At 38.9% G+C, this 26302-nt stretch overlaps 1 protein-coding gene across 2 annotated transcripts in view; it reads right to left on the reverse strand.

Annotated features, from left to right (window-relative positions):
* RORB (RAR related orphan receptor B) overlaps nucleotides 1-26302 on the reverse strand; it is a 147422-nt gene that overhangs the window by 68689 nt on the left and 52431 nt on the right. Inside the window, exon 1 of one of the 2 annotated variants that reach the window (XM_032675967.1) lies at nucleotides 15013-15029. The exons of the other annotated variant lie outside the window; for it this stretch is intronic. The gene's annotated coding sequence lies outside the window, so the exon portion shown is untranslated. Of the gene's footprint in view, nucleotides 1-15012; nucleotides 15030-26302 lie in introns of those variants that run through there. 2 annotated transcript variants of the gene reach the window in all.

Consider the following 26302-nt stretch of genomic DNA (forward strand, 5'->3'; position numbering starts at 1 on the left):
GTCAGTCACTAGGTATGAGAGAACAAATCTTCACTGGGCAACTTCCAAAATTATTTTCTGCAGAAAGAATTTCTCTTATCTCCAAGAAAATCCTCCCCAGAAGGAGACATAAAGTTGAAAGACTGATTGCAACCTCAAGAATTAATACTATACAGCCTCCTATTTTTATTGATACATTTAATAATTTGCTGAAAATGCAGATAAATCACTGAAAACAAACAAGCAAAAAGGGAATTTTAGATGACTCGTGTCACAGTTCTTCACTGATACTGCATTTCTGAATTCTCCATATCTGATGGTTTTGTATCCTCACTTGTCCTTATGCCACGTACACTGCTTCAGTAGGATTTTACCTAACAGACTCAACATAAGCAGAGGCCTCTATGAAAGGGAGCAAGACAGAAAGCCTTAACTTTGCTCTCTAGAACTACCTGAGATGAGGTTGTACTCAGGTGGGAGTCAGCCTCTTCTCCCAGGCAAGCAGTGACTGGATGAGAGAAGATAGCCTCAAGCTGCATTACGGGAGATTCATGTTGGACATCAGGAGGAATTTCTTCATGGAAAGGGTTTTTAAACCTTGGAACAGACTGCCCAGGGAGGTGGCGGAGTCACCATTCCTGGAGGTGTTTAGGAAAATGACTGAATGTGGTACTTAGTACCACAGTCTAGTTGACAAGGTAGTGATCAGTCAAATGCTGGACTTGATAATCTCAGAAGTCTTTTACAACCTAAATGATTCTGTGATTCTGTGATTCTATATCTCAATTCCAGATGACAGCTAATTTTTCTAAGCAAGATGGTCATATGGTACTGTAAGGTTTCTAGGAAATATTACCTATTCATTTAACTTTGAGTAATTTGCATTTGCAAACATCTACCTTAGATCACCCCATGTACAAGAATTATCCAACAGCAAACACTCATCTCTATTCTATGTATGGAAGACAGATAATCCTGGTCCACAATGATACATTCACTTCAGTAAATTTTGATTATGTGGCAGACATGACATCAGAATCCTTTACATAAGTAATGCACCTAAATACATTCTCAACAGGATCACAGACACTGAAATGATAAAAAATGTATTGAGAACAGCTATTACAATTGAGATTACCTTTTACTATAGGCCTCCACTCTTACTCCTAGCAGGGTGCTTGCAATTAAATTACAGTGTAGTACTGGGTAACGCAAAAGATGGGACGGATCGCGCATTTCTCCAGTTTAGGTCCATGATGAATTTGAATGTTTTGTTTTGTCAGGATGTCTACAGGCATCTAGAAAACAGTAACTAGGGTTTCTTTTGTCTTTTCTTTTTCCTCTTTCTTACTGATTTCAGAACAAATGAAATCAGCACTGTTGCATGTTGCTCAGTCTCTTTTTGCAAAAGCTGGCACATGATGTCTCCCTGCTAGCTTCCCAACTACCCGTCTTATGCTCCATTCCTTCTTGCTACCTTCTTTCCTGACGGTTCTCATGAATTTTATACAGCCACATATAAAAACATAGTTCCCCTGCTTTCTCTCCAGTAGAAGTTGAATGTGCAAATGCCTTACCTGAGTGGTCATAGCTATTTGAAAGTTAACGATCAACTTGCTGAAGCATAAAACCAAACAGAACACAGTTAACACACTCTCAATTGCTTTGAAACTTAAAAGTCCAGCAAAAGTATAAAGGATTTAAAAAAATAAAACTAAATCTTTCTTTTAGACTAAAGGTACTATAAAATTTGAATACATGAATTTCAGTCAGAAGTTTTCGTTACAGAGGTTCCAATGCAATGCTTTTATAAACAAACAAAAAACTAAGAATGAAGGATTTTTTTAAAAAAAGAGAAATGAAAATTCAGAATACAAACAAGTGTACAAGACTGTAAAAAGTTTATGTAGCTTCATATATTATCTAGATTAACTTGAAACTGTGCTATTCCCTCTTTATCTACAATGAACCAAAGGAAAATTTTCTCCAGAATTAGCCTGCTGAGTGAATCAATCCTTTGTGTTAAACTTGATACAGCTAAGAAATAATTTATTTAACCACAATTTTAAAGGTGTGTTTTCTGTTTCAGGAGTCAGCTGATCTGATCTTTCTAAAATGTACAGTTTTGAAGTTGCAAATTGCAGGTTAATTCTTTGTTTTCCTAAAACAATATGGCTTTAGTACTGATTAAGAGTGCTGAAAAGCATTGATGGTTATTTTGATCATAAGTGGCTGATTCCACTACTGGGTTTTTTTTCAGTATAATTGTGTTGTCCCTTTCCCTTGAGGAAGATTCAAGATCTATTTAAGTTCCTGAATCACATATCAAGCCCAAGGTTCATTGAGCAATACAGGCCTGGTAACAGTTTACACAGTAACACTTTAGGCAATACAACTGAAAGCAGATATTGGCTGATCAGATATAAAATATGTGCAAGGCTGGGCAGTTGTTGTGACAGGTAAGGTTTTCAATATTGTTTCCCCCTCTGTTTCTAGAGTTTCAGACTAAAAGCTATTTTAGAATGCTATTACATATGAGGACATAACAGTGGGTCTACCTTAAGCTTATGATAATATTAGCACACAAGTAAGGTGTCAGCATGTTTGTAAATTCAAATTGTTAACAACACTTCTTTTATTTGCCTAAAAATGTCTCAAAACCATATTTCTATGCTTGTGTGCATATATTATATATTATATATCCGAAGTAGCCATTTCTTTAAATGAACTGATAATAAGAAACTCTCGGCATAGATGCAGTTAATAAAATTAAAGAATCACAGAATAGTTGGGGTTGGAAGGGATCTCTGGAGATCATCTAGTCCAACCTCCCTGCCAAAGCAGGGTCACCTAGTGAAGTTTATACAATGCATCTAGGTGGGCTTTGAATGTTTCCAGAGAGGGACACTCCATGACCTCCCTGAGAAGTCTGTTCCAGTGCTCTGCCATCCTCAAAGCAAAAGAAGTTCTTCCTAATGCTGAGATGGAACTTCCTGTGTTTTAGATTGTGGCCATTGCTCCTCCTGTCTCTGGGCACCACTGAAAAGAATCTGGTACCATCCTCTTGACACTTGCTTTTGAAGTATTTATACGCATTAATGAGGTCCCCTCTCAGCCCTTTCTCAACATGAGCCAGCAGTGTGCACTCCTGGGCTGCATCAAACGGAGTGGGGCCAAAAGGTTGAAGAAAGTGATTCTCCCCCTCAACTTTGCTCTCATAAAATCCCACCTGGAGAACTGCATACAGTTCTGATGCCTTGACCACAGGAAGGACAGGGAACTGTTGGAGCAAGTCCTGAGAATGGCCACAAAGTTGATAAGAGAACTGGAGCACCTCCCCTATTGAAGGCTGAGAGAGTTGGCGCTATTCAGCCTGGAGAAGAAAAAGTTGCATGGAGACCAGCAACCTTCCCATATCTGAAGGGGGCCTTCAAAGAAGTCGAAAAGGGACTCTTCATCAGAAACTGTAGTGATAGGACAAGGAGTAATGGGTACTGATTGAAAGAGGGGAAATTTAAGCCAGATATTAGGAGGAAATTCTTTACTGTGAGTGTGGTGAGACACTGGAACAGGTTGCCCAAGGAGGCTGTGGATGCCGCAACGCTGGCAGTTTTCAAGGCCAGGTTGGACAAGGCCTTGAGTAACCTGGTTTAGTGGGACATGTCCCTGTCCGTGGCAGGGGGGGTTGGAACTTTAAGGTCCATTCTAACACTGTAACGTTCTTAACATGATTCTATGTTAAAAAACAATTAATGAATTTCCTGTTATCTGACTCTCTATATAACCAATGGTACAGTCTCTAGGCAAAACAGGCCCAGCTCTCAGTCTCATAAGAAAGATACTCCAGATCCCTAATTATCTTCATGGCTCTCTGCTGGACCCTCTCCAATAGCTCCTTGTCTTCTTGTCTCCTTGTCTCATAAGCTACCGAGGAGCTCAGAACTGGACACAGTACTCCAGATGTGGCCTCACTAAGGCTGAGTAGAGGGGGAGGATCATCCACTGGTTGCACTCTTCCCAATGTACCCCAGGATACCATTGGCCCTCCCGGCCCCAAGGCCATACTGCCAGCTCATGGTAAACTTGTCATTCACCAAAACTTCTGGGTCCTTCTCTGCAGAGCTACTCTCTAATAAGTCAGCCCCCAGCTGGTACTGGTACTTGGGGTTATTCCTCCCCAGGTACAGGACTCTACAATTGCCTTTGTTGAACCTCATTAGGTTTCTCTCCAGCCAATTTTCCAGCCTATCAAGGACCTACTGAAAGGCAGCACTGCCTTCAGGTGTATCAGTCCAGTTTTGTATCATCAGATTGTATGAATTTTTCACCCATTGTGGAGATCCAAATACAAAATACAAAATTCACAGTTCCAAGATATAATGCTGGTTTGTGAGTGCCTAGAATACTTTGGAACCCATAAGTGAATAAATGCCATATAGTCACATCTGTAAGCAGTTTATAATCCCTGACAGATATAGCATGGGCAACTTTAAAGACATAATGCACACAACTAGTGTGCAATGTAGGTAACTTACGTAAATTAGACACATTATGCATTGCTAGCTTGGCACACAGGAAATTTCAGCTTCTGAGGTACCTTTACTGTGCATTGACAGGTACACCTCATGTCTCTCTGGACATCCTAAGTGTAAAATTCTCAACGAGATAAACATCAAGCTTAACACACTGTTTTTTCTGAGCACAGAACTCATGAAAGGAATGCACACAATGGAGGTGAAGCATATATCATGTGGTTTGAAGCTTGTAGTGTCACACTAAAATATTTTATTTCTATTGTCTGAGAATAGACAAAGGACAATTATGTTCCTAGTCATAATCTTACATCTATATGTACCAGAATAAAGTTATTGTTTTTTTCCCAAGCATTTTTAAATAAACATTTAGTGCATTTGGACAACCACTTGTGTCATGGTTTAGTAGTGGTATTCTCCAATTTAGTACTCTTGTTAAAATCACATACCACTCCCCCTCTCCTCTCTCCTGCAGTGCACTGGAGAGGGGAATTGGAGGCACAAAAGCCAAAGATGAATAGGTTGAGATAAGAACAATTTACTGGAAACAGCAATGAGATAATAAAATGAACAGTAACACCAACCGTACTAACAACAGAGGGTACAAGAACAGAAGTGATTCACAAGAACCATCTGCCCCACCCTTGCCCCACCCCAACAATAGACAATACCCGACAGCTCCCCCTGCCATACTTTCTCAACTAGGAGACCCTTCCCCTCAGAAGAGATTTCCTTTCCCCAGCCCCTGGTAATAACACGAGGTGACATGAATAACCTCTAGGTCCTAGCCATGCCCCCTCCTGGGTACAGCAAAAATTACCCTGTCCTGGCTAGAACCAGAACAATTTGACATTAATATTGTTAGGAGATGAGACAAATTTATCTCACAACATGGTACTGCATGATAAACATATGCATCCCATGAAAAGAAATAACTATGTCTCACTAATTCACTTTTTTCTTTAAGCAAATATTGTGATTAAGTTTGTTGGGAAACAGTGAGTAAGACAAAAATAGGATGAAGAGAACTATGTAAATATTTCAGCCATTTCAGTTGTTCTTAGATAGAAAAACAGAGCAAAGGGAAATATTAATGGCAATTGCAAAAACAAAACTGTGCTGGAGTGGTCTGCTGAACACCAGGATGCTTAGATGGACTGAAATGAATGGCATTTTCACAAGGAGCATGTGCTTAATGTTTACAATGAGTTATATGGCATTGGACCAACATAGAAAGTTAAGCTGGGAAGAGAAGGTTTTAGGAATATGCCTGTATAGCTACAATAAAATATAGCTAGCATGAACGCCTTCTGTAGTGTCAGCTACTTAACAGGTCCTGCATGGCTTATTTCAATCTCCACCCTTTAAGAGAGACTTTGAAAATAAATTATTTTCTCAAAGAACTAGTGACTAGTGCCAAAACTTGATTTGCAGGAAATATATACAAAGTAATAGGTCATGCAACTTGAATAAGATACCACAACAGAATCTGACCAGTAGAGTGGGTACAATCATCTTGTCTTTCCCCCTCCAGTATTCAGAAATAACCTTCTTTTTTTGCTTCACTTTTTTTGTTTCAAAAATTGTATTTTTCATGATAAAAAACAAACAAAACCAAACAAAAAATCCCAGAGCATATTTATAAAGAGTACTAATAGTAACAGCAGAGATTTCAAAATATTCATAAGCAGAACCTGGTCCAAAGGGAAGTAGAATGATCTGAAAGAGCAAAAGGGAAAAATGGTAATTTAAATCATCACTGCATAAAATCAGCTTAATTGTCAGAGACAGATTGACAAGTTCATGCTAATCATGACCTGAACATGGGCCACAGTTTATTGATATGGTGTTAGAAAAAGGCCCAAGTGAAATATATTAAATTTTCATTTACCCTAGAAGAATGGTAAGAAAAGCATCCCTGGTGGTATTAAGACACTCTATTTGGAAACTTTGAAAGAACCAGAAAGTTCTGAACACTGGAGGAAATATGTCAAATGCTTTCTCTATTTGTACTATTTTTCAAAGAACGTCTTAAAATGGTTCATTTACAGTGGATGCTTCTCCCAGCATAAGCAGTCTATTGTAAATTGCTTGAAATGTTATCTAAATAATCAAATAATAATTTAGTTTTGCGTGATTTTTGTATCAAATCTTGAGTAAAATAGATATTCCATACAGAAATATTACTGTGAAAAGAAGCTTAAGCATTATGCAGGCTTTCAAGAATAATCCAGTAGATGAGGGAGAAATGCTACAAAATCCACATTAGGGGATGAATAGGATAAAGAACAATCTTGAAAGAAAAAATGACCTGCAATTTGCACAAAAATAACCTAAAAATATCCTATCATTAAAAAAAAATAAAATACCTGTGGCCTGTGGATTTCAGTCCTAAGGAAATAAGTTATAACTACTAGAGATTTTCTTTAAGTGAAACAAGGAAAGAAAAGATTTGAGAAAAGGCTCCAACAATTTAGTAAACAATTTAATTTAGTTTGATATAATCTACAAATATATTTATACTGGTTATTCCAAAGGACTTCTTATAAAAACGGAACTTTTACAAAAATTGCTATTAAAATGCTATTTAGGAACAAACACAGCTACTTACATTAAGTTCTGTATGAACAATAAAATTCTGCTCAAAACTACTTTTTCAAGAGATAAAGCAGATATGTTTCAGTACTAAGCAAACAAAAGTACGTATTTCAACGTAGATACTGAAACATTATATTAGAATAAGTATGTATTATATGAGAATTATGTATTACCCGTGCCTGATAAAAAACGCCCAGGGAAGTTGTGGATGCCTCATCCCTGAAAGTGTTCAAGGCCAGGCTGGATGGGGCTTTGAGACACCTGGTCTAGAGGAAGATAACCCTGTCCACAGCAGGGGGTCTTGGAACTAGATAATCTTTAAGGTTCCTTCCACACCAAAGCACTCTATGATTATATGAATTCACTCAAGACACAATGCAATCACTGGTCATAGCCAGCATGGGTTCACAAGAGAAAGTCCTCCTTAGCCAATCCTTTCAGATTTAAACTTCAGAGTGAAAGCTGTGCTCTTATTTTATTGTTTAATTATATTAAAAATGCATAGATATCTTTAAAAGTATATAGCAAAGAAAAATCTAGTCCACTGAGAACAACACATGGGAGCACATTTATTGCCCATGGTATTTATTTACCCCAGTGCAAAACCAGAGGGATGATGAAAGTCCAACACAGATCACAAGTGAGCTTGGCTGAACAGCCTTTTGCGCTTTAAAATTTTCTTGGAAGTGTCAAAACTCCAGGGAGAGAAATAGAGCAACTGTGAATAAAGTGATAATGACAACAAAATATATTCTTGACTAGCTTTACACTTTGACAGATTTGGATAACCCCACATGATTGCCCTGATCAAATGTTCTCCATTAAAGTACAAAGTACCACATTCATTTACGTTTGGTCTTTGATAATATCTACTCTCCCATTGCTGTAGTCATATTCAAGGTGATCTTCATGAGATCCTTTCAGACAGCATGTCACTGCCATTTCCCATGATGTTTTAGGCAACCTTGTGCACTAGGCAGGAATAAACACAAATCCTAGTCATATCAAAGACTTTTAGAAAGTACTTTCATGTCCATTTCCAGAGGCACACACTTCATATAAATAACTCAAGCAATCCAGGAATTTAATGGACTGATTTAGGTAATTTCTGTTGTCTTGTTTTCACTTTCTGAGTTTTAAGATGGGAGAAGGAACAGAGAAGTAGAGCCTGAGAGCAAGGTGATGGCTTACACACTGAGCACTTACTTGAGTTTTCTTGAGGTTTCCCCCAGCATTTCCCAACCCAAAAATGCAAACAGTGGGCAGAGAAACAGAGATCTAAGAAACATTTCATGCCTCACTGTTAGACAGTGGAATACCTGCAGGGTCAAATGAAGTATTATTTAACACATTATGTTCTATGTCTGACAGCCAGTATTAACATGCTGCAAAAGGAAGTGTAACAATTTACAAAAAAACAGGTTATATGGGAAAAAAACCCCTAAATGACCAAAAAATGTATCTAAACATCTAATCATCTAAATACACACATATGAATATATATAAAAATACATATAATTTACAAAATGTCCTCAATCTTGAGACTTAATAGCATCAAGACAGTTTCCTGAGGGTAATTATGATAAATCACAGAATCACAGGATATGCCGAGTTGTAAGGGACCCACAAGCATCATTGAGTACAACTCTGGACCCAGCACAGGACTATCCCCAAGAGTCACACCATGTGCCTGAGAGTATCACCCAAAAGCTTCTTGAACTCTGTCAGGCTTGGTGCTGTGACCACTTCCCTCAGGAGCCTGTTTCAGGGTCTAAACAACCTCTGGGAGGACAAGCTCTTTCTCATTTCCATGAGAACCTCCCCTGACACAAGTTCAGGCCATTCCCTCGGTTCCTCTCACTGGTCACCACAGAGAAGAGATCAGCACCTGCCCCTCCTCTTCCCCTCACAAGGAAGTTGCAGACTGCAATGAGGTCCCCCCTGAGTCTCCTCTTCTCCAGGCTGAACACACCAAGTGACCTCAGCCTCTCCTCATAAGGCTTCGCCTCAAGGCCCTTCACCATCTTCATTGCCCTCCTTTGGACATTCTAATGGCTTATTATCTTTTTTGTATTGTGGTGCCCAAAACTGCAAACAATAGTCAAGGTGGGGCCGCCCCAGCAGAGTTGGACAATCCCCTCCCTCAACTGGCTGGTGACGCTTTGCCTGATGTCCCCACACACGGTTGGCCCTCCTGGCTGCCAGGGCACTGCTGACTCATATTGAACTTGCCATTGACCAGGACCCCCAGGTCCCTTTCCATGGCACTGCTTTCCAGCATCTCATTCCCCAGTCTGTATGAACATCCAGGGCTGCCCCACCCCAGGTGCAGAATCTGTCTCTTTCCCTTGTTGAACTTCCTATGGTTGGTGATTGTCCAGTCCTCTAATTTGTCACGGTCTCTCTGCAGGGCCTCCCTGCCTTCGAGGGAGTGAACAGGTCCTCCCACTTTTGTGTCATCTGCAATCTTTCTTAGTATCCCTTCCAGTCCTGCATCCAAGTCATTTATGAAGATACCAAAGAGCACTGGGCCAAGGATGGAGCCCTGTGGAACCCCACTAATGACAGGTCACCAGTCTGATGTTACCCCAGTCACTATAACCCTCTGTGCTTGACCTGTGAGCCAATTGCTCACCCATCACATGATGTGTTTATCCAGCTGTGTGCTGGATATTTTGTCCAGAAGGATCCTGTGAGAGACAGTATCAAAAGCTCTACCGAAATCCAAAAAGATTACACCAACTGGCTCCCCTTGGTCAACTACGTGAGTTACCTTGTCATAAAAGGAAATCAGGTTTGATAAACCAAAATAATTCTCTGCTGTTCATGTTCCTGGCGGTAGGGAACAAGACCCTTCTTTAGTCTCTTCTTTTGCAGAAAAGAATAAAAGACTTGATTTTTGGCTTGACAGCTGAACAAGAGTATTACCAAACCCAGTTTCAACCTAAGTCATCTTTTTTCTTTTTTTTTTTCTCTTTAAAAGCACAAAGTGTTTTTTAAATATCAAAACACATTGTTTCAGCTTATGTACTTTTGGAATTACTTAGGAAATTCCAAAAGAAAAATATTTTTTCCAGATGTGTATTGAAATGCTTCCTTTGCTTGAAAAGGTACTGTAATTTTTTCGTGTAAAGTATATGCTTTCCTTTTCTACATTTGTCAATATGAATTATTTTTTATTTTTATTTTTTCTCCTGACAAGTAACTTTTTTCTCTGCTCTGCATGGCATATCTTCCTACAGTGTTTCTCTGTTATGAAGTTGGCTCTCAGCTATGATATTCATTCACAGATAAATGTCATTCCCATATATTTTAAGTAACATTCTCTCCTTTATATTTTCTTCCAGTGGAAATAATCACTGCTTCTTCACAGGATGTAAATATTTTCTTTATAACTATAGTGTGAATCTGCAGCTTGTTTCAATCCTTGTGTCAGTGAAATTCTGCTAAGCAACCACACAGATCTTGTTTCCCCAGTGCAATAACTGATTATTGCCTTTAGGCTGGGTAGGAAAGGAGCATCAATTTCAACATAAATGTCTACAAGTCCTGAAATTAGCTCAGTTGATTAGAGCACAGTGCTACTAACCTCAAGGTTGTGGTTTTGATCCCTGTATGGGCCATTCACTTAAGAGTCAGACTCAATAATCCTTGTGGGACTCTTCCAACTCAGAATATTCTATGAAATTTCTATGAAGTCACTCATATTGTAAGTTACTGGTTTTAAGTGGGGCCTAAGAGATCTGAATTTTTCTGGAATAATTAAAATAGATTAAAGAAATTCAACTGATTGGCTTAGATTGTAAAACAGTGGATACATGAATCACTCTGAAAGCAAAATGCAACCATCTTTATTGTCTGTGGTCTAGCAATTTTGAGACAGACACATAGAATGTGGTGAATTTGTTGTTCTGCAAAAGGTTAATGGTGAGCTGCCTTATCCTCCCTCCCATCCATAAATCTGTGCAATAATAAAAAGCAATCTACAGATACTCTATTTAGCATGTTTTCCCTTGCTACTGGGTAGCTCCTGTCATCCTTAATCTTCTGTACACAACAAATCTTAGTAGCATTGGCTACAGTTGCCAGTGTTAATATGTAAAAAAGTTCAGTTTTTCTCTAAAAAAAACTCACAAAAAATAGCATTGTAAAGCTACATATGCATTTTTTTCTCTCAATAACTACCATTCTAAATGCACTCACTTTAAAAGAGGGCATTTGTCACCAGTAGCTTTGTACACACAAATACTCATGGGAGTCCTAGTGGGTCCTTTTTTATATTATTAGTGTTATATACTAATACCTGGATAGTGCCTTTAAAATAGGAGTTTTAAAGCCTCCAGGACATCCTCTGTACATTCACAGAGGATACACACACTCTGTTACATTCCTCTGTCATGTGTCTAATATATCTGTTACATACACTGTTACATTCCTCTGTCATGTGTCCCATTCCCTTCCTTGGCATGAAATTCTCAGTAATTATGTAGTTGAGATATAGAGATCAAATAACTGTCCTTCACTTACTGGAATCAGCCGCATAATATCTAAGTCTCAGTTTTCTTGACAGCAACTACAGACTTGACCTGCAGTGAAGTTTTTAACACAAAAATTACTAGTATCAGTTGCACTACATGACACACTTTTCGCTCAGGCAGGTGAAAGGTGGCTAGAACTATGTAAGCAATTCTGCTCAAGTCTGGGAAGCTATAAGAATTTTTTTTTCTTTAGTTAAAAATCATAGCCATAACAGCATAGAATGTTAACAAAATGCCTTGCATTTGAGTGGTGACAAAAATAAACTGTCGAGTTCTGAAATTCAGCAACAGCAGTGACAACTAGAATAGTCTCTTCTACATGTCCTCAGCCCTCACTAGATGGTTGCTTTTTTCCAGTTTGTCTCTAGGTCTACAATGAGAATAGACCTCATTAAAGCTTACAGCGCATAGTACAACACTCCAGTTTGGTAGACATGATCTTGTTTTGTAAAAAATACATCACAATGAGTACTGAAAGCACTAAAAGATAATTTTTTTTTAATCCACTGTTATATCCTATGGAGAATTTAAAAAATACAAGATGTTCATGGACTCAACATTCTAAAGGTAGCCCATTTTTTATTTACTTGCTTCTGAAACGAGGCCAAATCACATATCTAAGAAAAAAAAAATTATGCCTACCACAGAAAAACAGCTAATTAAATGTTAAAGGCAGAAGTCATTCAACTAAATAGTAGCATGCCAGCTGTACAAAGGCACATGCATTTTTATTGCCTGTAACCAGTTAGATGTATTGCAAAACTGCAAAAGACTGACATATATTACAAAAGCTACAAGCCATGACAATTAATTGTACACTTTTTGAGGTGTATGAGTAGCTGTCATATGTCAGCAGTTGTATTTTCATAGAGTATCAACCCCAATGACACAAAAGCCAGCCAGTGTGTTTGATTTCCACTTGTATCCATGTTCCCTTCCTTACAAAGAGTGTATCTGTACATATGAAAGTGTAAATACACAGTGATTGGTGTGTATATCACTGCAACCACAAATTCAGTTCTTAGCACAGTTGTTATTTATGCTACCATGCATGTACACTGAGTCTGTATAATGAAATTAGGTGGTAGTTTTGATTCTTGCCTACATATTAGGTAGAGTCCTATAGATTAATTATATGTATATTGGCCAAGTTCTGAGTTCTCATTCAAAGGATGCTTGTTTCTATTAGATCAAATGAAAGGGTAGTGGAATGTAAAAGGATCTTCATCTGCCTAACAATATCCTGACCCTCAGTCCCTTAGGTACACGTTCATTCTGAACAGTTTCACATACAAAACAGATCATCACCTGTTTATTTCAGAAATTCTCTAAGTTGCTATCAGGTAACAATAAAAAAAAATATCCAAACAACAAACCTCCTTTATTTTGAACTGACATGGTAACTGAACTCAAGTTAACAGTTTAATAAATTAATTGCTTTGAGAGCTGACCGACACAGAAATAGATACAAAAACAAAAGTCATCCAAACAAGAAAAATATTTATGAAGTATGAGGAAGAGATGATAATGATTTAGTATATTACAAATTCTTGTTGATATGGGGAAAAGTCGAGAACTGAAAACAATCTGCAACAGAATCCAATATTGCTTATTAGTACTTCTCAAACATATCATACAGTAAAAAAATTAAACCCCTGCATTTCAGAAAGAACAGAGGTCCCAACAACTCACTCTTGAACAGCTCTTAACACATTTTCAGTATCTCAAGAAAAAGATTTAAGAACAACTCAGTGACCAACACAGATAATTTTAAGAACAGTTCAAAATACCCAAGGCTTCCTGCCATTCTGGAGAAAAAAGTACACCCAAACCCACTGTCTAAGACAGAGTGAACTTTGAGGGTTCATAGTATTTGCACACTTAATATTTCATTGGTGATGAATTTTAATAACTCCCAGTGAAATGATGGCACTGAACACTCACCAGAGGGTGGGCTCAGTCACAACTACAGTAGTAGGCAAATGGGGTCAAACTGCCATTCCACATTTAATCACATTTGACTTCCTCAACTCCTAGATTCAGTTTTAATGCACCTAAAGATGCTGTTTAACTTGCTTTATTTTCTATCTGAGGAAGAACAGTCTGAATTTGAAAGGTCTAGTAGATCTGAATTAGAGAGGCATGTTTGCCTAAACATCTCTTTCCAAACAGGGAGATGTACAGGAAGGAGATGAGACTGGTTTTATCCCTAGCTCTAGGAGTACTGGCAAAGTCTTTCAGCAGTTTTTTTGCTAAGTGTCCAGGAATCTGGCGGATCATGTTGTCAAGATCCAGAGGAGTCACTGTAGACTCTTATGTCAACAAAACAAGCTGTAGCATAGGCAGCACCAAGAATCTGTCATTCCAGTAGTGACTTTGAATACAAAATAATACTTGCAGTTTCTAAAGGACACGGTAGAGCTTGATAACTGAGAAGCACAGTCTGAGAATCAAAAAAATTACTGGCTCAAAACAAGTCGGTGTGTGTGGGAAGGGCCAGGTCAGGTTCTGCCAAGGTGGAACGCTGCCCATACCCCGCCTCCTTGACAGCCTCTAGTGCAGCTGTCAGTCAGCGGCACACCCACACCCTCCCCTGAGCCCCTAACCCAGCCCCAGAAAGGCTATTAGCCATTGGCAGACCTGAAATCTCACACCACACCACCTGGAGCTCCTGGAACTCAGCCCCAAAAAGGCTGGCAGACTGGAAGCCCCACATGGGGGGAAAGGGGTGGCCACAGGAGGTCAGAGCAGGTAAAAATCACGGCACAAAACCTCTGTGTGGTTGTGGCTCTGTCTTTCTTGGATTGGTCTTTCTTGGATTGGTCTTTGGTCTTTCTTGGATGGTTCTATGTGCGAACTAAGGGGGTAGCTATATTTTTTTTCTGTCTGTCTGTCTGTCTCTCTTTCTTTACTGCTGCTTCTTCTCCTAAATCCCTTTCCTTGATATTTGGGTAACTTACAACTGTATGGCTTGCAGTTTGCTAAGTCACTGCTTTGTGAAATGCTTTATGTTGATTTGAATGTTTGCTTTAAACCTTTGCCAAGTTCCCTTATTTTCTGAAGTTTGCCAGTAAAAGTGCATTAATTTGACCTGGAAGAAGTTGTAGCATTTTTCCCACGTGTGGCCTCAAAGTATAAAACAATTGAGGGGCGCTTAAATAAATCTGTCAGGTAGGTTTTGGGGTCTTATATCTTTTTGATGTAAAATCCCTTCTATGAGCTTGTGAGGAGAGTCTGGGGCCTAATACAAGGTCTAATCTGGACCACCCCAAAGGCATGGCACAATCAGCATACAATACAGAGCCCAAGAGATCTGCTGTTGAACCTTCTCTCTAACAACCATGGTCAAATCCTAATTTGCCTACCTGTTTTTACTACTTCTCAGCTTCACTTCAACTGCCTGGAGAGACTCCTGCCCTAGCTTCCCCCCAGACCCCATGTTATACTGGTATTGAGGCTTGCAGTCTCAGTGGGAATGGGAAGCATCCCTTTCCTTATTTGCAGTCTTGCGTGGATGCAATCATGAAAAAGCAAAATTCAAGTCTCTCTTATCAGCAGTACTAATAAAATAAATCTATTGACCAATACATTTAAAATGCTGCCAGAGCTCCCCATTCACAATGCTCACTTAGTTTATAGGGAGATGCAGCCTTTCTTCCATAGAAGAATAGATCAGTTAGCTAACAGCAACAGACTAAGATCCTAAAATATTTAACAGTGAAGTCAAAAATTTAAAATTCCATTTTGGAATATGGACCAAGTCTGAATCAGTGATTTTTCTCACGGACTGGTCATAATAAAGAAACACTTCAAAAATCGTTTTCAGTTAAACAAGAAATCACACTCTTTCCGATAGTTTATCAAATTTATCACATTATGAACGAACTTGTTACTTTACCTGTTTCATAATAGCTATCTACTTGTTACTAACATTTTAGGTAGAGAGAAGTAAAGCAGAGAAGGAAGAAGGATTATATGGTTTATATGCAGTCATCCAACTATAGCCCAGTCCCTCTTTGGTTCTGGATAAGAAAAGAAAAATTACTTTATTATTGCTACTCACACTGCTGCCTACCTATGATCAGGTTAACTACAGCAACTTAATCCTTCAATACAAGAGGATTTAACCCTGAGAAAAATCCTTTGTAATTCTCTTACCTCTATAAATGGCTCCAATGTGTTTACCCATCAAGGCGTTTCCACCTCCTAACCATCGCTATGCTTCCAATCACGTTAATGGCTCCACCTTTTTTTCGCCTTCTCTCACATTGTTACAGCTTTAGACCCAATCAAAGTCTGTTTACCGCAATTAAAACTTTCTGCAGGACTACCTACATTGTACATACCTGTCGCTGTTCTAAGCAGAGGGCTAAACCAGACTCATAATTCATGATTTAATTAAAGCTATTTTCTGGACCTTTTATCTCCATTGAGGCAGTGATGTAGCTAGATCTGGAAAGTGAGAGCCAAAACAGGGAGCTCTGCCACTTGAATGGTTATGTCATTTTAAGTGTTAATTATCATAGATATTTTTTCTTCCTTCAGGACAGGCTTTGCTTGTGAGGCTTTACTTGTTTGCAGGCCTTTCATAGATGGAAGGCTTTACTGCATGCAAAACATAACTCCTGGGCTACAGTGAAACTTTCCACAAAGTCGAAAGGAAAAACCTAAAGTAATTACTATATGAAAACAATATGAAGCACTTAGGTTCCAATGCAATATACTCAAGGATGGCAGGATGCCATGATTTAATTGTTTTCAATACAACAATTCCACATACTTACCCCAAACAATTCTCTCTATGGAAGATATTTCAAATAGCATCTTATCTTTGAAATACTGTTGGAACAGGAAAGAAAGTACTCTCTTCTCCTCCAAAACTATTTGTTTTGCCATTTTGTAGAGGGGATAGGAAACATTCTGAACAAGCAAAGGTTAAAACTTAATAATAATTACAGAAATTCTATATGAGGACAGTAAAAATTTGATGGCTTAAATAAAGCAAATAATAATTATACCCCCTTTAGCTGTTACACTGCACTTTTAGAGATAGATTTTCATCTGTTTGGGTCATATAAATTGACTCCAACTCCTTTGTTTTAGATTGAATTACTTCAGGCTCACCAGCATAACCAGGATCAGAGGCTGATAAAGTGATTTGCCCCAAGGCAATCATGAATTTAAAACACTAGAATAGAAATTAAAAGCTTTGCAGTTCTACTCTCCCCTTGCATTATTCTTCATCAGTGGAAAATGCAGAATATCATCTGATTCACTGGCTAAGCAAAATACTGTATTTTACAAGTCTTCCTGACTGAATACTTCGACCATATCAAACCATCTCCTGGTCTCATAGTGTTATCATTCACACTACAAAATGTGCGTAACACATACACAAGAAGACGGTTCAAACTCTCTGAAGACAGTAAATACCAGAAACAATTTACCCCTCTGGTGTGCATGCATTATGATACAGCTGTGAACTACAACATTGAATTACATGTTCTCCACAGAACTCCACCTCACATTATACATAGGGTGGATGGTGTTCATTGAAAAGCAATGAGTCAATAGGTTGTTTTCTGCTAGTTGTTCAATGTTTGGCCTGAGGTCTTATTTACTGTACACGACACAATATTGATCTAAAAAGAGAATGCTTAATTTTCTCATTAGCCTTCTATTTTTTTAATAGTCATTGGTATTCAAATATTTAAAATTATAAACATACTTATTTTTACAGTATATTAACCAGATAGGCATAAGCCAAATTTCAAAAGCAGCAGCTGAGGAATAGGGAGCAAATATAAGAAAATATATTAAAATATATTAAAATAAAAAAGTAAACTTGTTTAGAAGGTTCCTTAATTAGATGGTTTATCTTCTAAGATGCTGATTTGTCAGCTGTGTACGAAAACAGTTTTGAGGAAACTGAAAGGAAGGATTTGTAATTTTAAGATGTTTGCTGTTTCCTAACTAGTAGTGGTTTGGACTTTGTTTTCCCCCAGAGGATAAGAAAGTGGTAGCCCCCAAGGGGTGGAAACCCCTGGAAGTTTTGAAATTCTGCCCAATAGGCGCTCCTGCGAAAGTGTAAACATATCACAACCAGACCGGAAGAGAAGAGTGGTAGTTTTAGGTTTGAAGAAGTAGCCATGTTGTGAGCCACGAGAGGAAGGGGCTCTGAGCCCCTCTGGGCCTCTGGGCCCGCCCCCCTTCAGCCTCAGTTGGGGGCTACAGAGACTTGGAACAGTGTTAAGCTGGACTATGTGTCTGTAGCTGTGAGCTGGAGGATGTTTTCCATCGTGAGTGAGCAGAGACAGAGCAGAAACGGCGGCAGTGTCCAGAGGTTATGGCTAAAAGCCAACTGATAAGGCCTGAACCAGGGAAGCAGCAGAAACAGCATGCAGCCAAGGAAGACTCAGAGCTGCTCAAGCCGAGGTAGAGAACCGGCAGCAGAGAACAGAACTAAGTTTCTACAGAGAGAAAGCTTGGGGGTAAGGACTGCAAAACTCCCCTAAACCTCGTTGGAGATCCCTCCAAAAATGGAGGAGGTGGACTCTTACTGATTAGAAGTCCTAAATGGGTAAAGGAGCTAAGAAGCTCGGTTGTCCTGAGAGCTCAGCCAGGACGGAGTGTGGGAGGTTGGTCTTGAGGGCCCTCCCTTGCTGCAAGCTACAAAGAAGCTCGCAGCCTGAGACAGGGCACAGAGGCCCTGCAAGGAGCTTGAAACTCCTGAAGATATCAGACCGTCACGAAGACCCCCTGTGCTTCGTGATATGACGTGGTGATACGACCTTGTCTGGGGTGACGAAGTCCACGAAAGACCCCTCAGTTGGTTGGCGACGGGGCCACGAGGGGCTTGGATTCCCCCTCGTGTGTGCTGGCAGAGATCCAGCCATCAGCTGCTGCATGAGAAAAGGACAGATGACTGCTGCTCTGAAGAAGCTGCTGCCCTGAGAGACTGGAAGGGATCTGTCCTTCTTTCCCTCCTGGACTTTTATTTGGAGGGGAGAAGAGATCTGATCCATTGTAAATACTTATGTCATAGTAGAGATAGCTAAGGTTGTGTATAATGTATTGTAGTATTTATTTGTACAGTCACTGTAACATATTCCCTTTCGCCCATTCTGAGTCTGGTTGTGTTTTGTCTGGAAAAACCCATCTCACATTGGATTGAGATGTGGGAGGGGGAATGGAGGTAGAGAACTGGATTTTGGGCTATCTCAAACCATGACATAAAAGCTATAGAAAAACTATCTGTCAGTAAGAATGACATTCAGCTACAACAAAAGGAGTCAATGTTTCAAGCCTCTCGCAGATCTCAGGTAGGCAGGACAGCAACACCAACTGGGGATCAAAAATTCCAGGCAATTAGCCATCAAGCAGTTTGGCCTTCACCCCTCATCTTTGCACATACAGATGACTATCTGCACATAGCTGTGTACAAATGTGAGAGACCTCCAACAATCCAATCTGATGCAGAAACAGTGAATTTTTGAAATCCTGATGGTTAAAATCCCCCCCCCAAAAAGACAGAGGAAAAGGTTACCTAGTCTTCTCTTGATTTACGTAGCATCATCTTTGAGAGAAGACAATTTGAGGGCCACAATTTGAAGCGAATTCTTTCATGAAGGGCCATAGTATGATGACTCCCAGATTTCAGCTCTAGTCACAGCCCAGGTAAGCTCCAGGAGAAAATCCTGCTTACTCCAAGCCTGCCATAGGTCCAGAATAAAGAGAAGTTACAAAGAATGTACCACAAAAGCAATGTTGTGCCTGTACAGCACAACTGCAAGATGTATTTCCCTGGAGGTGCATCTCCAAGATAATGAAAGGATATGTATGTCTGAGAATCAGGCAACTCTTATCAAACCATCAGTGTTTTACAGAATATCTCAAGATGGAAGGGACCCATAAGGATCATCGAGTGCAACTCTCTGCTTTTGGCAGGACTACTTAAAACTAAACCACACAGCTAAGAGTGTCATTCACAGGCTCCATGAACTCTGGCAGGTTTGGTGACCTGACCACTTCCCTGCTCCAGTAACTGACCATGCTGTCAGTGAAGAACCTTTTTATAGTGTCCAATCTGAACTGTCCCTGACACAGCTTCATTCCTTTTCCTTGTGTCCTGTTGCTGGTCCCCAGAGAGAGGAGAGCAGTGTTTGCCTGTTCCCTGCCCCCGGAGGAAGGTAAAGACTGCAATGGGGTAACTCCTCAACCTTCTCCTCTCCAAGCTGAACAAACCAAGTGACCTCAACCACTCCTCCTAAGTCTAGCCTTTGAGGCCTTTCATTGTCTTAGTCACTCTCCTCTGGGCACGCTTTAAGAATTTTATGTCCTTCTTATAATGAGACAACCAAAACTGCACACAGGACTTAAAATAGGGCTGCACCAGTGCAGTGTAGTTTGCACCAAAGGATGATGCTAAGGGCTAAAGGGCATTTCCCCACCCTTGACTCTATTATTATGTTAATATCTCTGATGATTTCGATGACTTGGTGTACAGCACAGTTCTCACAAAGGAAGGTCAGGACATGGTGAATTGTAGCGTGAGGGCATGAGTGCCCTGATCAGCTCTGACTTAGAAGAAAATGTCAGTGGAGAGGACTGAAATAGTAAATTACTGGATTTGGTTCAGATTTACTTTGGAATCCCTTATTAGCTGCCATAAATAATGCGTTATATATGCTTGCTAACACAACAGCCATATGTATACTCAGAGGCAAAACAGAGCAAATTTGAAGAGCTTGATTACACAGTGACACACAGTTTAGTTTTGGTCTTGGCTTCAGGTTGGACAACATGAAGTACTGTCCTCACAACTTCATTCTGGGAGTAAATGAAATACTTCAGTAAAATTTTCCAGGAACATTTATTGATAAGGAAATCATCAGTTTTGGGGGAAAAAACATCAGTTCAAATTATTCAAATTTTACAAAGGTATAATCAGTTGGAGTCATATGATATCAGGATATAACACTGATTTTATTCATACTTATCAATTTAAAGTGTGTGTGCAAACCAAAGAGAGATGTCACATCTAATGGGAATACAAATATTTCAAAATATTAAATTAAAATATCACTGTAAGTTAATATTGATATATTGATAGAGGACTACAAAAGAGATAATTCAGTTTGAATGACAAATACATAATTTGCTTAAGAATTAAATGTTGGACTTGTCAGCAGACCTTAAAGGGGAAATTATTACTGTTATTGCTATTCTGTAATTTAAATGGGGACCATCTCATTCTTGCATTATGCAATAGATTGTTACATGTTCTTTCTCCAAAAGACCTCATTTACACAGACAGGTTTACAAAGTGAGCAATAAATGGAACACGAAGGCAGCTAGGGGTCCAACAGCCCCTGAGGCAGACAGCACACACCTTCCACCTTGCCCTGGTGGGTGCTACATAAGCAAAGCTCCTGTGTTTGTCTACTGTTCACTTGACAGAGCCCAGCCTCAGTGGATGCTGAGAGCTGCAGCCTTGGCCAAGGCTCCTAGGCTCCAAGGCTCCAAGGCCCATGGCCTCAGCCTTTAGGCTTACCCAAGAGTTCTGCTGGGTGTGGCCAGTGACGCAAGATGCTGCCAGCTGCAGACTCCTGGGATGTGCAACACCCACTAGCACAGTGCGAGGGGCAGCGGCATTAGGCCTGGTGGCTCACAGGGCACATTTCCTTATGTGATACTGTGTTCAGCCATGTTGTCATTGGCTGATGTGGTTTCCACTGCTTGCTGTGCTGCACAGTGGTTTTATAAATCACTTCGAGAGCACTTGAGGACAAAAAAGCTGCTCGTATTTTCTCTCCTGCCACCCCCCTCTCCAGTAACACACAACACATTTGTTCAGGGATTCATTAGCAAAGCACTCTTAAACATTAATCTAGGGAGAAAATCCTGTAGCAGTTCCTTAAGCTATTGCTCCGTTAACACTGGGAGTAACTAGTCTGCAGGCTGGAGATTGCAAAATGCTTTGTCCTTTCTACTTTGCAAAGCATTATAACTCATTAGCAAGCCCTTGCTAATTGAATTTGATTTAGTGTCAACACTGTCACAATCACATAGAAGCACACCAATAAAATTTCAATCCTGCTTGCTGTGATCATTAAGTCCAGTTGTCTAACAATAGAACTCTGCCTTTGTGGTGAAGGTTGTCAGATCAGACTCGCAGGGGCTCTGCATTTCAGCTGCTATGTGAAATAAATAAAAGTGTGAAAGCTGCCATCTAAAATATAAGATTAATAAAGAAATTCGTTAGTTAAAACGACATGCACAAATGCTGCTGTTGGCTGTTTTTTTTGGTTTCTGGTCTCATCTACCCTCTTCAAAACACAAAACCCCATAGCAATAGAGATTTGAAAGAAGGAGTGTGTTAGGAAAATGATTAGTTTGGGTTTTTTTCCCATATAAATCTCCTTTTGAATAAACAGATTAAAAATATAGAAGGAAAAGATGTATTTAAAGTATGTCATTGATAATTGTGGATTTTTATATACTGAGCTTGCTAGTAGTTAGGCTAGATTTTTTTGGCTTTTTGACCAAATCAAATAGAAAATAAGCAGCAAAAAATTGTTTCTAATAGTATATCTGTGGGCTTTTGGGAAATAATAATACCACTACTAGTAATAAAATGAAATAAAAGAAAACAAAACCCTAAGAAAAAATATTGTTCAGATTTTGAGCATTAATGAAAGCAGAAGGAAAATACTCAAATTCTGAAGGTTTTATTCAGACTTGTAAAGAATCATTGATAGGACTGATTGTCCAAGCCGATTTCCTATCATCTACCTAAGCAGTTACATTGTCTTTTTTAAGACTAGTGAGTATTTAATCACATAAGGTAGAATTTCTTCTCTCTCCTGAGGAAGAAGTTCATGAAGCTCTGGGGTTCATGATGCTCCATCACATCTTTTTATTTTAGTGTTTTATGCATAGGAACAAACCAAAGTGGGGGGGTTACTCTATCTCTGCAGCAGTGTCTTTGCATCTTGATCTCAAAGACGCAGGAAACTGACATAAATACTGCAATACTGGAAAACTGAGAAGTTCTGTAGTGGGGGGGAGCCTTATTGACATCAGTCAATACTGCATATATATTTTAAATCTTCTCTGGAATCTCACCTGAAAACTAAAAACAACCTCCAAATGAACAAAATAAACAATCACTCAAACCAAACCAAACCAAACCAAACCCCACAGTGAAAATACTGAGATCTGATGATCGACCATTTTATGTTGATCTTTCTCCTTGTCATTTTCCACAGCTAAGTTCCCACATTACAGGACTTCAGTCATTATATCCTCAAGTATAGACTATGACATTTATATTATATAATTTCACCCCCTTTCTACTCCTATTATGAACATGTGTATAGTTTTTCCTTATAGTTGATCCCAAACATTCTCCAGATTAATAAAACCTCCCAATTCTGTGATGTCAGTACATCCCTATGTATGACTGTATTACCATTAATGCCACAGTCATTAACGATAATATTAAATAAGGTCAGCACAGAAATTGATGCCTGAGGGGCTTCCCTAGAAAAATTATTCTATTCAGTCCATTACTGTATATCCCTGCCAGCAACATATCATTTACTTTCTCTTTCTCTAAAAGCCTGAGATGAAATAACCAAAACTTCGTATTCCATATTAATCCAGCTTTTCCACTCATAACTGCCTGTTTATTCTCTTTTTGTATTCTGAATGATACTTATCAAACACTTTAAGTCAATAATTCCCAAATGATTTCAGGGAAATGTTTGTATCACAAGAGTAAACTTTCAGGGGTTACAGACAGCTTTCCATGAAGATGTGGAGACAAATCAGGCAGGACAGTTATACTTTGCCATGCATGTATGAGTACCTTGGCCTTAACCTGAGCTTTTGTTAAGCTCTAACACAGCACTGTTCTGTGCAGTGTGGACATACCTAAGTGTCTTGACACTAAGAAAGGGCAACTGACTGATCAGGTACACTGCAGGCACAAAATTTTTGGAAGTTTCCCTTCTGAAACCACTGTTCATTGGTGTCCCACGCTGAATAATTTTCAGTAGTGTATAATTTCCTCTGGCAAGTTACAGCCTCACTCTTTCAAAAGCTTTGGTCATAAGAACAGTGCTGTAAACTATTGAGGAATATTCTGATATTCAGAGGGCAGTCTATTTAAAAGGTGCATTGCATAAGTGTGTCTAAATATACTTACTGCTGGCCCAACACAGAATATAATACATACTCCATCTTGCAGAAAAATAAAGCATGAGAGATCCGCATGCTCTTCTGTCTTGCAACTCAGAATCATTGGGGTAATCTCATTTCTTTTTTAATTTGTTTATGCTAAAACACTACCATGGGTATTATTTAATGCAGAAAAAACCCTACATCCTAGGAACTCGCTGGTCTTCTTCGGCCTAAGACACATACTTTGATGATCTTGAAGTCTGTCTTTTTCAGACAGGCTTTGAATTGAACAATGAGTATGATGACTTGTCTGTTGGACACTTCATTGTCTGGTCCATCAGATTCTGAATTTTCTTTTTCCCTTCTGGGCTGGAAATTATTTAGCTTTGATAAGAGACAATACTATGCTGCTTACAGATTGTTTTCACCTAGGCTGGCCATTTCCTTCCTCCTTTCATGAAGGGTATGGGTCCTTACTCTGTGTCTATAAGAATATCCTTCCCTATCAGGATTTTCATGACAAATTGCTGCCACTTCTCCAGAACTGGCTTGTAGAAACTAACAACCAGCTCTCTCCTTGTTCCCTTTTCCCCATAATCCACCTTGAGTCACAAAAGTGTGCCCTTACTATCAAAGGTCAAAATAATGGGATTAATCACTTGCTGTCTTTTGTCCCTATCCTACCTTGTGCTTAGAGGGACTAGAGATGCTTCAAAATTTTTTAGTCTTTTCCATATCAAAATCTCTGGGTGGGAGAAGAACTCAGAAACCTGTTTAAGCATTTGCTCCCCAAACTGTGTGTGGGCTGCTCCCTCACTTCATTCTGCCACTGTCTAGACTATTCTGTGAAAAAATGTAGTCCTTATGTAAAAGAAACAGACCAGACGTCTCAGTTGTCTAGTATGTATTTTTAAACTTTGCAACTTTGTGTCATTCCAGTTAGCAACAACCAAATGAAGTATAAAAAGATGTCCATTTTTAAGCTGCTGAAATCCAACCGCTTACATAAGACATGACTAATTACCAAGAGGAAATCAAACTTCCACAGTACAGTTTTGCTGTTTTAAGTTCTGTGTCAGTCCCCCAATTATCTGGCCAGAGGACCTAATTGCCAATTGCCTGACTGGCAATGCAGGGATACAGAGAATTAAGGCAGACAAAGTAATATTAAGAAATAAGGCTGCTGTTTTATCCTTAATTTAGTTTGATGTTTTCTCATGTTTCTAAGATTTTTACACTGAGGGATTACACTTGTTTGTATTGCACTATAGTTTACAAGTAGAAAGTACTTTCTATTACATTTACAGATGAAAATTGTACACAACCTGGATTTTTTCATTAGAAATGGATATAAATAATCTTCCTTTTCATCTGTTCCTTCTAACCATCCACCTTTGATATTCTCTAAAAGGTCAGAAAGGAGATAGATAGCAGATTAAGTTTTCCCTATTTTCAAGAGAATGAAGATGATGAAAAGATCACAATGGAACTATTTAATATACCTCTCCTGGTCTGAAAATATTTTGCATTACATGTTGACTGCACCAAAACTTTATTCATAAGTAAAGAAGATCAGGTGTATGTACAGGCATTTTAATTATTATCTCAATAAGACCTTGGTACTTTAATGTTTGACAAATTCAGAAGTGCAAAGTCACAAGGAGATCATGCCTCTTTAACACTGCAAGAGATATTTCTAAGATAACTGCTATAAAGCCATATGCCAGTTCAGTAAGTAAAACAGCAATTTTTAACAAAGAGTAAGTAATTTCAGACCTGTGATCTTGTGGTCACGGTATTAATGTTCAAGAAAGTGTTAATGAACCGTACTGTACAGTCAATATATCATACAAAACACTGAAGACGTATTTTCGTATCCAAATCTGAGGATTTGGATAGCACTTATGCCTAGAGTTACTGACCTGACAGTGCAGAAATTTCAAGAGAACTGCAATATGAAGTTTTGCATGGTTGCATCTCAAGTTATATATTTTTAAGTCATATGGTCTTTCTTCAAACTTTGAAAGTCAACATATTTGGCATTGGCATAGGGATATTTATATTAAAAATATTCCTGGAACTTCAAACTGCAAATATTCCTGAAACTGTTTATATTGTGAACTGTTCACAGCATAGTTCATATGCAGCTACCACTTAGGTTCAGTATGACAAACTCTTCACACAGCTGAAAGCTGTGGTTTACAGTTTGTGATGTTTGAAGATAGGAACCTAGAATGACAGATTGATTTACAGAATACCTGCTTAGATTGAAAAAGTCTCAAAAACGTAAATAAAAACATATGGTTTCATATCTCTCAAGATCTGGCAAAGCATCATATAAATGTATGTGTTCTAAATAGGGGAACAGAAACCCAAACCCATGTACAAAATCTCAAAACCATCAATTGAACTGACAATTCAAGTCACCGAAGAATCTGATCTGAATCATTCCTGGCCAAGTACCTGACT

Source organism: Chiroxiphia lanceolata, chromosome Z (assembly GCF_009829145.1).
Source record: "Chiroxiphia lanceolata isolate bChiLan1 chromosome Z, bChiLan1.pri, whole genome shotgun sequence".
In the NCBI taxonomy this organism is placed as follows: domain Eukaryota; kingdom Metazoa; phylum Chordata; class Aves; order Passeriformes; family Pipridae; genus Chiroxiphia; species Chiroxiphia lanceolata.